This window comes from Sapajus apella, unplaced genomic scaffold (assembly GCF_009761245.1).
Source record: "Sapajus apella isolate SASKATOON/1434 unplaced genomic scaffold, GSC_monkey_1.0 scaffold77, whole genome shotgun sequence".
Classification (NCBI taxonomy): domain Eukaryota; kingdom Metazoa; phylum Chordata; class Mammalia; order Primates; family Cebidae; genus Sapajus; species Sapajus apella.
Genome location: NW_022437017.1, coordinates 8,013,696 through 8,026,734, shown reverse-complemented (window position 1 = coordinate 8,026,734; position 13,039 = coordinate 8,013,696). Strand labels below are relative to the sequence as shown.

The 13,039-nt window shown below is 52.2% G+C and overlaps 1 protein-coding gene across 3 annotated transcripts in view; it reads left to right on the top strand.

The window, feature by feature from the left end:
• Window positions 1–2,893: 2,893 nt before the first annotated feature.
• Window positions 2,894–13,039, top strand: part of CELF5 (CUGBP Elav-like family member 5) — a 46,341-nt gene continuing 36,195 nt past the window's right edge. For 2 of the 3 annotated variants that reach the window (XM_032252311.1, XM_032252308.1), the window contains exon 1: window positions 2,894–3,024. The gene's annotated coding sequence lies outside the window, so the exon portion shown is untranslated. The remainder of the gene's footprint in view (window positions 3,025–13,039) is intronic. The other variant, XR_004260957.1, reaches the window with a different exon arrangement.

Below are 13,039 nucleotides of genomic sequence, written 5' to 3'. Positions count from 1 at the left end.
GTGGCACAATCACAGGTCACTGCAACCTCCATACCCTGGGCTTAAGAGATCCTTCTGCCTTGGCCTCCCGAGTAGCTAGGACTACAGGTGCACATCACCACACCCAGCTAATTTTTGTAATTTTTATAGAGATGGGGTTTTGCCATGTTGCCAAGGCTGGTCTTGAAATTGTGAACTCAAGCGATCCTTCTGCCTCAGCCTCCCAAAGTGCCGGGATTACAGGCGCCCACGACCATGCCTGGCTAATTTTTTTGTATTTTTAGTAGAGAAGGGGTTTCACCAGTTGGCCAGACTGGTCTTGAACTCCTGACCTCAGGTGATTCACCCGCCTCTGCCTCCCAAAGTGCTGGGATTACAGGCATGAGCCACCCCACCCAGCCTGTCTTAACCATTTTTAAGCATAGCATTCAGTGACATTAAGTATACTCACATTGTTGTGCAATCATCACCACAATCATTTCTAGAACTTTTATTTTATTTTAGAGACAGGGTCTCACTCTGTTACCTAGGCTGGAATACAGTGGCACGATCATAGCTCACTGCAGCCTCCACAGCTCCTGGGCTCAAGTGATCCTCCTGCCTTGGCCTCCTAAAGTGCTGGGATTAAAGGCGAGAGTCACCCTGCCTGGCCTCCAGAATGTTGTCATCTTCCCGAACTGAAACTCTGTCCCCATGAAACACTCACTCCCGACCCCAGTCCCCAGCCCCTGGGACCCCCCCCCCCAGGGGGTCCTTCTCTGTCCTTTTGTGACTGGCTTATTTCACTGAACATGATGATCTCAGGGTTCACCCACGTTGTATCAGGTGTCAGAGTTTCCTGCCTTTTTGTGGCTGGATAATATTCCATTGTGTGCGTCGGCCATATTGTATTGATCCATTCATCTGTGGATGGACTTTGGGTTGCTTCCGCCTTCTGGCTACTGTGAATCTTACTGCTATGACATTGTTATACAAATATCTCTGTGTGCGTCCCTGCTTTCAATTCTTCTGGATATGCACCCAGAAGTGGAATCGCTGGGTCCCGTGTGATGCTGTTTCACAGCAACCATACCATTTTACATTCTTACCACAAGTTTATTTTTTTAATGCTGGAAACCATTTTCAGCTCTGCCTGGTACCTCCAGGGTTCCAGGGGACTTCTCGGATCTGGGGTGGGATTCCCTCGGATTCCCTCCCCACTCCCCATCACGCAGCCCAGCTGGTGGGAGGGACCAGCAGGTGGCCACTTTAATTAGCTCCTGCCTGGAGCAGAAGTGGACACCACGGAGCCCGGCACAGAGTGTCCCTGGGAGGGTAGCAAGCAGAGAGACCAGAGACCATAGGGGACAGGGTTTGAGGGTGAACATAGGGTTTGACAACATCGGAGCAGGCAGCGATGGTCTCATTTCACAGGTCCCCAAACAGGTCCACTCAGTCCCCTGGGTCCATCCCAGGACCCCTGACCTTCTGTGTGCAATCCCTATCCCACCTCGGGCAAACATCTTTCAAAATGCTTTTGATCTAATAAGGCTTTCAGGGAGTGGGTGGGTTCTCCTGACTTGCTTGTGTCTTGTCTCTGTCACTGTCAATGTCTCTGGTCTCTCATCCCTAATGTCGCCCAATCACAGCCACTCCAGAGCTGGCCCCGCCCCTCACCTCCCACCCCTAATGTTGCCCAATCACACTCTCATTCTGTGCCATTCCAGGCCTGGCCCCGCCCCTCGCCTCCCACCTCTAATGTCGCCCAATCACACTCTCACTCTGGGCCACTCCAGGGATGGCCCCGCCCCTCGCCTCCCCCATGGGCTGGCCCCACCCCTCACCTCTCCTGATTGGTCCTGCTTTTTGCCAACGTGCCTCTTTGTGGCCCTTTGCCACGCCCCCTCAAGCTCCACCCCCACTGAGTGGCTGGTCCATCTTGTAGTCATCTCAGACCATCCTCCCTCCTTCTGATGGAGGAAACTGAGGCCCAATATGGGGAGCGCCCGATCCAAGGCTACTGGTTGGTAGCTGGTCAGTGACAGAGCCCACTGCCCCCTATCCCAGTGCCAGGGCTTCTTCCATCTTTCTGGGACCACTGGTGCCCTCCCCATTCTCCCTGCTGGGCAGCCCCTCTGCTCACTCCCCTCACCCCGCCTTGTCCAGGGTTCTCAGCATCTCTTCTCTGAGCTCAGCTATGAAAATTAGCCGTGCGTGGTGGCGGGGGCCTGTAATCGTAGCTACTGGGGAGGCTGGGCAGGAGAATCGCTTGAGCCCAGGAGGCAGAGGTTGCAGTGAGCTGAGACCACTGACTTCGTTCATGGCTGGGCCTCCTCTCTCCCTCTTCCTGATGTCACCCTTTGGAGGTTGTATGTGTGTGCAGGGGCGGAAGGGGTGGGAAGACACGGAGCCAGTTCGACTGTCTCCTCCAGAAACAAGGTGGCTCCAGAATCCTCTTCTCTTTTGCTTTTTTAAAATTGTAGTACGATATACACAACTTAAATGTTTAAATGCACAGCTCGGTGGCATCAAGCACATTCACACGGTTGTGCAGCCATCACCACGACCGTCTCCAGAGCTTTCTCATCTTCCCAAACGGAAACTCTATTCCCATGAAACATTCATTCCCCACCCCCTCCTCAGCGCCCCACACCCCCACCCCATCCTATTTTCTGTCTCTCTGAATCTGACGACTGTAGGGACCTCCCAGGAGTAGAATCACACAGGATTTGCCCTTCTGTGTCTGGCTTATTTCACTGAGCGTGATGTCCTCAAGGTGCATCCGTGTTACAGCCTGTGTCAGAGTTTCCTTCCTTTTCATGGCTGAATAATACTCCATTGTGCGGATTCACCAAGTTGTGTTGATCTATGCATCTGTTGGGGGACACTCGGGTTGCTGCCACCTTGTGGCCACTGTGAGTGGTGCTGCTTGTGACCGTCGATGTGCACCTGCTCTCTTAACACCCGTTTCTCTCCCTTCCAGGCTGTGCCTTCCTCACCTACTGTGCCAGGGATTCCGCCATCAAAGCTCAGACTGCCCTGCACGAGCAGAAGACCTTGCCCGGAGTGAGTCCTGTGTGGTGTCTGGGGAGGACGGGATGAGGGACTGCTCTCAGTTTGGGGTGAGGGCCGTGGCTTTTCTGAGATTGGCTGTGAGTTCTGTGTGTCTCTGGACTCAGATAGCGGCGTGAGGAGCAGAGAGATAGAAATCACATCAGAGTGTGCATTTATTGAGTGCCTACTGTGTGCCGCACTCTATATTTTATACCAGAGTGGTTGTGTGTAGTTATGCAGGTTGTACACTGCACAAGGGCACCTGCCCCAGTGTGTTAGTGTCATTGAGCTGACACCTGAAGGATAAGGAGGCATTAGCAGGCAGAGGGCACAGCACGTGCCAAGGCCCTGGGACAGGACCATGCCTGGCATTTTGGAGGAACAGGGAGGAGGCCCGTGTGGCTGGAACACAGTGAGGAGGGGGAGGCAGGAAGCGGGGAAAGACGGGAGGTGACAGGGCTGGTCGCTGAGGGCCATGTGGACCACGGGGAGGAGTGTAGACCCTGCCTGCTTCCCATTGTAAAAAGGAAAAGGATTTTCCCCGCTTGTTCTTATGGTGCAAATGGAGCCACAGTTCCAAACACAAGAGCTTCTTCGTTTTTGTTTTTGTTTTTGTTTTTGTTTTTGTTTTGAGATGGAGTCTTGCTCTGTCACCCAGGCTGTAGTGCAGTGGCGTGATCTTGGCTCACTGCAACCTCCACCTCCCGGGTTCAAGCGATTCTCCTGCCTCAGCCTCCTGTGTAGCTGGGATTACAGGCACACACCACCATGCCCGGCTAATTTTTGTATTTTTAGTAGTGACAGGGTTTTACCATGTTGGCCAGGCTGGTCTCAAACCCTTGATCTCAAGTGATCTGCCCACCTCGGCCTCCCAAAGTGCTGGGATTACCTGCATGAGCCACCATGCTCAGCCAACACAGGGTCTTCTTAATCAGTATTTCTATCTGCAGAGGAGGCTGGCCTGGGTGCTGACTCTGATGAGTTTCTGTTTATTTTCACCTTTTTGAGACAGGATCTTGCTCTGTTGCCCAGGCTGGAGTGCAGTGGCTCACTGCAGGCTCCATCTTCTGGGGTCAAGTGATCTTCCCACCTTCAGAGTAGCCAGGACTACAGGTGCACGCCATTACACCTGGCTAATTTTTAAATTTTTGTAGAGATGGGGTCTCATTATGTTTCCTGAGCTGACCCCGAACTCCTGGCTCAAAAGCTCCTCCTGCTTTCACCTCCCAAAGTGCTGGGATCACACTTTGGGTGGGCAGGAGGTCCCTGCCCCCAGTGAAGCATGAGTGGTTCCCCCTGAGCCAGCCAATCCAGGTCCCCAGGCAATGCCTCTTGATAGAGGCCGAAGCAACCACAGTGAGCCATGGCACCCCATCTCATGAGCCCTGGGGCAGGGAGCTCACCCTTCCCTCTGGAATTCTTAGGGACCTTTCAGCATTCAAGGAAATCAGGGTATTCGTAGCCATCTGTACTTGGCTCACTGTAGGAAATCTGACATGCGCCTTCCGGGGGTTCCAGAGGTCATGGCATGAGTTTGACTTGATTCTCAATGAGCGTCAGAAGGTTCTGGGCATGAGGGTGGCCTCTGCTTCGTCTTGAAGAATAGGGAACCCCTCTTTTGGGTGTGACGTGATGCAAGATAGAACGTGGGGTCTGACGGCCACATCTGTGGGCTTGTTTCTCAGCCCCATCCTTCCTGTGTGACAGTGAGCCAGTGACTTAACCTCTCTGATCTTCAGCACTGGAAGAGAATATCAGGGCAGGGTGGGGCAGCAATTTGTAGAGGAAGTGATCATGGAGGGCTTCACTGAGGAGGTGACATTTGAAAAAAAACCTGAAAGATGGCATGAAAGGGCACACCAGGCAGAAGGAACAGCATGTGCAAAAGTGATCTCGAGTCTGCGGATAAATTCCCTGAATTCACTCTTCACCTTGGAACTTCTGCCAGTGCCTCCCCAAACCAACCAGAAGCTTAAAAAAATACATTAAAAAAAAAAACATGGCCAGGTGCGGTGGCTCACACCTGTAATCCCAGCACTTTGGGAGGCTGAGGTGGGTGGAACACAAGGTCAAGAGATTGAGACCATCCTGGCCAACAAGGTGAAACCCCATTTCTACTGAAAAAATACAAAAATTAGCTGGGCGTGGTGGCAGGTGCCTGTAGTCCCAGCTACTCGGGAGGCTGAGGCAGGAGAATTGCTTGAACCCGGGAGGTAGAGGTTGCAGTGAGCTGAGATCGCGCCACCGCACTCCAGCCTGGCGCCTGGTGACAGAGCGAGACTCTATCTCAAAACAACAACAACAACAACAACAACAACAAACTCAGAAAACACACACACACACATACACGAAAAAACCCCCACAACCAAACAAACAATCGAACTAGAGAAGCTGCAGGGCAGGTCAGTCCGTATAGATTAGTGCCAGGGCACAGCAGAGTCCTAAGGACCATATTAGTTATTTATTGCTGCATAACAAATTATCCCCCAAATAGAGATTTCAAACAATAAGCACTTGTTATCTCACAGCTACCAGGGGTCAGGAATTTGGGAGTGAGTTTCCTGCATGATCCTGGCTCAGGGTCTCTCCTGACGTTACAGCCAAGATGTCAGCAGGAATTTGTGGTTGAGGAGTCTGCTTCTGAGCTGGCTTCCTCTGGTGACTGTTGGCAGGAGGCCTCAGCTCCTCACCACGTGGGCTTCTCCGCAGTGCTGCTTGAGCTTCCTCACAACATGGCATCTTCCCCCAGAACACATAACCAAAGGGTGATCAAGGAGAAATTCACAGTGCCCTTTAAGCCCTAGCCTCAGAATTACGCACCATCGTTTCTACCACATTCTAGCGCCAGGAGCCCAGGGATGCAGAGCAGGGTGGGAAAAGGTGGAGGTAGGAACTAGAGGAACAGACCAGCTCAACACTGGACTTGTCTAAGGTTAGGCAGCCTGCAAGTGGCAGAGTGGGGATTTGGACCTTCATGGTCTGACTCCAGACCCTGTGCTAGTGATCAGCCCCTGTGCTGTTGCCTAATTCCTCTGAGTTTAGCGGACCATGTTTTTGCATGGTATCAGGTCCTGGGTGGAAGCTCTGGCCCTTCTGTCCAGAGAAATCTGAACATACACGGAGATTTACCAGAACTTCTAAGGAGTCCCCCAGCTAAGCACTTCTCCCCCATTCCCTTGTCCCCATTTCCCTGATGAAGTTAACTGAGACCCAAACCTAGTCTCTCTTCCACTGTCTGAGGCTGTAGGGACCTTGGAACCTGTTCTCTTCCTCTTGCGGGCCAAAGTGGGACTCTGAACTCTGTTGGCAGCCAGAAGGGAAGATGGAAGACGGTGGAAGGACCAAGAGCCATGAAGCCTCATGCCCTTCTTGCCAGGCTGGTGTCCTAGATCTGAGACCACTTTGAGATGAGGAGACTCAGTCACAATCACCAGTAGCTCCTTCTCTGCATCCATCTTGAGAGGCTGTCCTTCTCTACCTGCCTACTCTCCCTAGGCCAGCCCAGAAACTCATCCATCCACCCTTTCATCCACCCATCACCTGTCTGCCCATGTGTCCGCTTGCCTGGCTACCTGTCATCCATCTACCTGCCCATCCATCCATTAACTCACCCATCTACCCATTCACCCACCCACCCATACTTCCATCATCCGCCCATCCTCTCCTACAGCCACACATCCATCCATCTGCCCATCCATCTATCCACTCACCATTTATCCATCCATCCACTATCTACCCTCTCATCCATCCATTCACACACCCATCCACTCTTCCATTCATTCATCCAGTCATCCATCCATCCACCCATCAGTTCATCCATCCATCCATCGCTCACTTATCCACCCATCCATCCATTCATTCACCCATCTACTCATTACCCATGTACTCACCCACACATCTATTATCCATCCATTCATTCCCCCATCCAGCCACACATCCATCTATTCACCCACACATTCACCCATCTACCATTCATCTATCTAGTCACTCACTCATCTGTCCAACCCACCCATCCATCCATCCATCCATTCACTCACACATCCATCCATCTAACATTCATCGGTCTAGTCATTCACTCATCTATTCACCCAGGTATCCACCAATCCATCTGTTTACCCATTTGCCTTTTTATCCATCCATCCATCCATCCATTCATCCATCCATCCATCCATCATTCACTCATTCACCCATCTATCCATTCACTCACCCATCTACTCATTACCCACCTACCCACACATCTATTATCCATCCATCCATTCCCCCATCCAGCCACACATCCACCTTTCACCCACACATTCATCCATCTACCATTGATCTGTCTAGTCACTCACTCATCTGTCCACCCAACCACCCATCCACCTATCCATCCATTCACCCACACATCCAACATTCGTCTGTCTAGTCACTCACTCATCTGTCTGCCCACCCATCTATCCATCCCTCTGTTCACCCATTGCCCTTTTATCCATCCATCCACCCACCCATCCATCCATTCACCCATCCATCTGTCCATTACTCATCTACCCACTTATCTATCCATCCATCTGTCCACCCATCTACCCTTCCATCTATCCATTCATTCATCACTTATTCTTCCACCCATTCATCTATTGATTCACTTATCCATCCATCCACCTATCTATCCTCCCATCTGCCCACACATCCATTCACCCTTCTAACCTTCTGGCCATCCATCCAACAATTTTTTATCAAGCACCTACTATTTGCCCCATGCTATGCTAAGGTCCTGTCACCAGTTCTATGACTGGTCACCTTCTGAGTGACTCCTGTGGTCATTCCCAGTCCCAGCCCCCAGACACAATGGGGCTCAAACTAGCTATGGCACACACACCGCCATTTTTTTTTGAGACTATCTCACTCTGTCACCCAGGCTGGAGTGCAGTGGCTTACCCTCAGCTCACTGCAACCTCTGCCTCGCAGGTTCAAGCGATTCTCCTGCCTCTGCCTCCTGAGTAGCTGGGATTACAGGCACGAGCCACCATGCATGGCTAATTTTTCTATTTTTTAGTAGAGGTGGGGTTTCATCACATTGACTAGGCTGGTTTTGAACTCCTGACCTCAAGTGATCCACTCGCCTCAGCCTCCCAAAGTGCTAGGATTACAGGCATGAGCCATTGAGCTCACTGCCCCCCCGACTCCATTTTTTATGAACCACTTCTCTCCCTCAGTCCCTGGGCATCAGCCTCTCCTCCCCGCTCCTCCTCGCCCCCAGAGCCCATGGCCTCTACATCCTACCCTAACTTGTTGCCTCCTCCCCACTTCCACCTCTTTGTTCCCCCAGGTTCAAATCTCAGCTTCCCCTCTCCCAAGCTGTGTGATCTTCAGCAAGCGTCTTTCCCCTAAAGCCTCAGTGTTCCTTACCTCCAATATGGGTAGTACTTTCTCCACCTGACCAGACTGCAGAGAAGATGTAAAGACATGAAGGTGGGCCAGGCGTGGTGGCTCACACCTTTAATCCCAGCACTTCGGGAGGCTGAGGCGGGCGGATCATCTGAGGTCAGGAGTTAGAGACCAGTCTGGCCAACATGGTGAAACCCCATCTCGGCCAAAAGCACAAAAATTAGCTGTGCGTAGTGGCGGGGGCCTGTAATCCCAGCTACTTGGGAGGCTGAAGCAGGAGAATCGCTTGAACCCGGGAGGCAGAGGTTGCAGTGAGCCGAGATCGCACCACTGCACTCCAGCCTGGGTGTCAGAATGAGACCCTGTCTCAAAAAAAAAAAAAAAAAAAAAAAGGAAGTAAAGCTGCAAAATGGATGCTATTTTTGGAGATATTAAGGCCTTATATTCTGGTCCTTGGACATCCTTAGTTTCTAAAAATGTCTCACTCCCCAGACACTGACAACCCAGCCAGGGTACCAAGCCCTAAAGTACTCGTGGGCAACTGCCTTTCCCACCTGGAGAATTTCTACCCTGCTTTCAAAGTAACACCCGGCCGTCACCACCTGCTCATCCCTGACCTCTCAGGGCTCAGGGCGTCTGTGTCTGGCTCTGACTCCCCCAAATTGGGAGCCCTTCAAGGGCAGTCCCTGGGCTGAGTCTTCCAAACCGATCATTCATTCAGCATTTATTGAGCATCTGACTTACGGCAGAATGAGGATAGAGTACAAACAGAAAATAAACAAGCCAGTGAGATGACTTGTAGATGACACCACTGAGATAAGAAATGGGGTGACTGTCTGAGCAATGACTCAGGATGGGGGTTTCGTTTATTGTTATTATTTTTTGAGAAGGAATCTAACTCTGTCGTCCAAGCTGGAGCGCGGTGGTGTGATCTTGGCTCACTGCAACCTCCACCTCCCGGGTTCTTGCCATTCTCCGGCCTCAGCCTCCCGAGCAGCTGGGATTACAGGCATGTGCCACCACTCCAGGCTAGTTTTTGTATTTTTAGTAGAGACGGGGTTTCGCCATGTTGACCAGGCTGATCTCGAACAACTGACCTCAGGTGATCCACCCACCTGGGCCTCCCAAAGGGCTGGGATTACAGGCGTGAGCCACCACGGCTGGCCTTATTCTTTTTTTCTGAGACAAAGTGTTGCTGTGTTGCCCAGGCTGGAGTGCAGTGGCGCAATCATAGCTCATGGCACACCCCAATAATTTTTAAACTTTTTGCAGAGATGAAGGTCTCACTATGTTGCTCAGGCTGGTCTCCAACTCCTGGGATCAGGTGACCCTCCCACCTCAGCCTCCCAAAGTGCTGGGATTCCAAGCATGAGCCAGCGGATTGTGCCTGGCAGGGGGCTCCATTTAGACAGGGTGGTCAGGGAAGGCCTCCTTGAGGAGATGGCCTGCAGAGGAGGGAGCCGTGCACTCTCTGCAGGAAGGGCGTCCTGGCAAAGGGAACAGCCAGTGTGAAAACCCTGAGGCTGGACCACGCCCAAAGCCTGTGAGGACCACTGAGGTCAGAAGAGTGAGTGAGGGGCAGTGAGGGGGAGGGTGGATGGATGGGAGAGGGGGAAGAGGAAGCAGAGACAGGACACCGCAGGGAGCAGCTTGAATTTTGTTCCAAGGATGCCTGGGTCTAGGGGAGAGGTTCACGCGAGGAAGGGTCTGGTTTGATTATTTCCTTTTTATTTATTTGTTTATTGAGCTAGAATCTCAGTCTGTTGCCCAGGCTGGAGTGCAGGGGCACGATCACAGCTTGCTGCAGCCCCGACCTCCCACGTCAGCCTCCCAAGTAGCTGGGACCACAGGTGCACACCACCATGCCTGGCTGATGTTTCATTTTATTTTATTTTTGAGATGGAGTTTTACTCTCGTCGCCCAGGCTGAGTGCAATGGCTCTCTACAATGATCTGGGCTCACTGCAACCTCCCCCTCCCAGGTTCAAGGGATTCTCCTGCCTCAGCCTCCCTAGCAGCTGGGATCGCAGGCATGCACCACCACGCCCGGCTAATTTTGTATTTTTAGTAGAGACAGGGTTTTGTTGTGTTGGTCAGGCTGGTCTCGAACTCCTGACCTCAGGTGATCCGCCCACCTCGGCTTTCCAAAGTGCTGGGATCACAGGCATGAGCCACCGGACCCAGCCAACTTTATTTTGTTTTTGAGACAAAGTTTTGCTCTTGTTGCGCAGGCTGGATTGCAATAGGATGATCTCGGCTCACTGCAACCTCTGCCTCCTGCGTTCAAGCAGTTCTCCTGCCTCAGCCTCCTACGTAGCTGGGATTACAGGTGCCTGCCACCATGCCAGGATCATTTTTGCATTTTTACTCGAAACAGGGTTTCACCATGTTGGCCAGGCTGGTCTCCAACTCCTGACCTCAGGTGATCTGCCTGCCTTGACCTCCCAATGTGCTGGAATGACAGGTGTGAGATACTGCACCCGGCCCTGTGATTTTTAAAATTTTGTTTGTAGAGACAGTGGTGTCCCTATGTTGCCGAGGCTGGTCTCGAACTCCTGATCTCAAGCGATCCTCCTGCCTTGGCCTCCCAAAGTTCTGGGATTACAGGCGTGAACCATGGCACCGGGCCTGTGTCTGTGTCTCTTAAAACCCCTTTGCGTTTCTCTTAGCAGGATACTTCTCATTGCATTTAGGGCTCAGCCTACATCCAGGATGATTTTATCTCAAGGTCCTTCATTTAATTACATCTGCAAAAGACCTCTTTTCTAAATAAGGGCACATCCATGGGTCCCCAGGGCTAGGATTTGGGGCTATTATGTATACATTATATATATATATATATATATAATTTTGTTTTTTTTTTTTTTTAGAGACAGCCTAGCTCTGTCACCCAGGCTGGAGTGCAGTGGTGCAACCACCGCTCATTGCAGCCTCGACCTCCTAGGCTGAAGTGATCCTCCCGCTTGAGCCTCCTGAGTAACTGAAACTACAGGCACATACCACCATGCCTGGCTAATTTTTTATTTTTTATAGTGATGGAGTCTCACTGTGTTGCCCAGGCTGGTCTTGAACTCCTGGGTTCAAGCGATCCTCCCGCCTCAGGCTCCCAAAGCGCTGGGATGACAGACCTGAGCCACTGTGCTCAGCCTGGATTTATCTTTTGGGGAGCCACCATTGAACTCACTCCAGGGGAGACCATAGAACCAATGGCCAAATGTCGGAGTGACCCAAGGACAGCGTCCTGCAGGAGAACCATGCAGCCTGTGTGGATGATTTAGTAAAGGCAGACAGGTGGCTTCTTGTTTTTTTTTTTTTTTTTTTTGAGACGGCATTTCACTCCTGTTGCCCAGGCTGCAGTGCAGTGGTGTGATTTCGGCCCACTGCAACCTCCGCCTCCTGGGTTCAAGCGATTCTCCTGCCTCAGCCTCCTGAGTAGCTGGGATTACAGGCGTGCACCACCATGGCCCGGCTAATTTTGTATTTTTAGTAGAGACAGGGTTTCTCCATGTTGGTCAGGCTGGTCTCGAACTCCCAGCCTCAGGTGATCCGCCTGCCTCAGCCTCCCGAAGTGCTGGGATTACAAGCCTAAGACACCGCGCCCGGTGATAGGGATGCTTCTTGAAGCAGTGAATGTTTGGGATGAGAGATGGAAGGATTTGACAGATCGGGGTGGACATGGGGGTTGGTGGGGACGGGATGCACCCTGACATGGGGCTGGGACATGCCTAGTGTGCTGTGGAGGGGGAACTCATGGGGGCCTCTGTCAGTTATAAAGGGGGTTAGGTTAGGTTAGGTAAGGGGGTTCTCAACCAGAGTGATCCTGCCCTCTCCAGGGGACACTGGCTGTTGTCTTGGGGCATCTGTAATTGTCACCACTTGGGGAGGGGATGCTCCTGGCATGGAGCAGGTGGAGGTCAGGGACACTGCTCAGCACCCTGCAGTGCCCAGGATGGCCCCGCCCCAGAGAGCAGTTCAGCCCCAGTGTCCATAGTGCCCAGCAGGAGAGAGCCTATGTTCATTTCTTTGGGGAAAAAGTTGAATTCTCTCCCTGCTCACATCAGACACCAGAATAAGCTCCCGATGTGGCAGATGGTAGAAACCAGGGGCACCCCAGCTCCTGGGACTCACCTCCTCTCTCCCTCCCCACTCGGGGTGTGAATTTCAATGTGTGCAGCCTCCTGGGACCTCAGCAGGGCAGAGGGTCATGGAACACAGAGTCTCTTTGGGGTCTGTGGAATCCCCTAACCTGGAAGGGGTCTCAGTCAGGGGTGATCCTGCCCCCAGGGACACTGGGCAATGTCTGGGGACATTTGTGGTTGCCATGACTTGTTGGAGCACCTGGCGTGGAATGGGTGGGGGCCGGGGATGCTGCTCAGCACCCTGCAGTGCGTGGGACAGCCCCACACCAGAGAATGATCAGGCCCCACTGTCCACAGGGTCTGGGTGAGAGAGGCCTTGCCCGGAAAGATAAGGAGCAGGTAATGTCAGGAACCATGTTATCTAACAGAAACATAATGTGAGCCACGTATATAATTTAACCTGTTCCAGGAGCAATATTTAAAAAGTGAAAAAGAAGGCCGGGTGCGGTGGCTCATGCCTGTAATCCCAGCACTTTGGGAGGCTGAGGCAGGCGGATGACGAGGTCAGGAGATCGAGACCATCCTGGC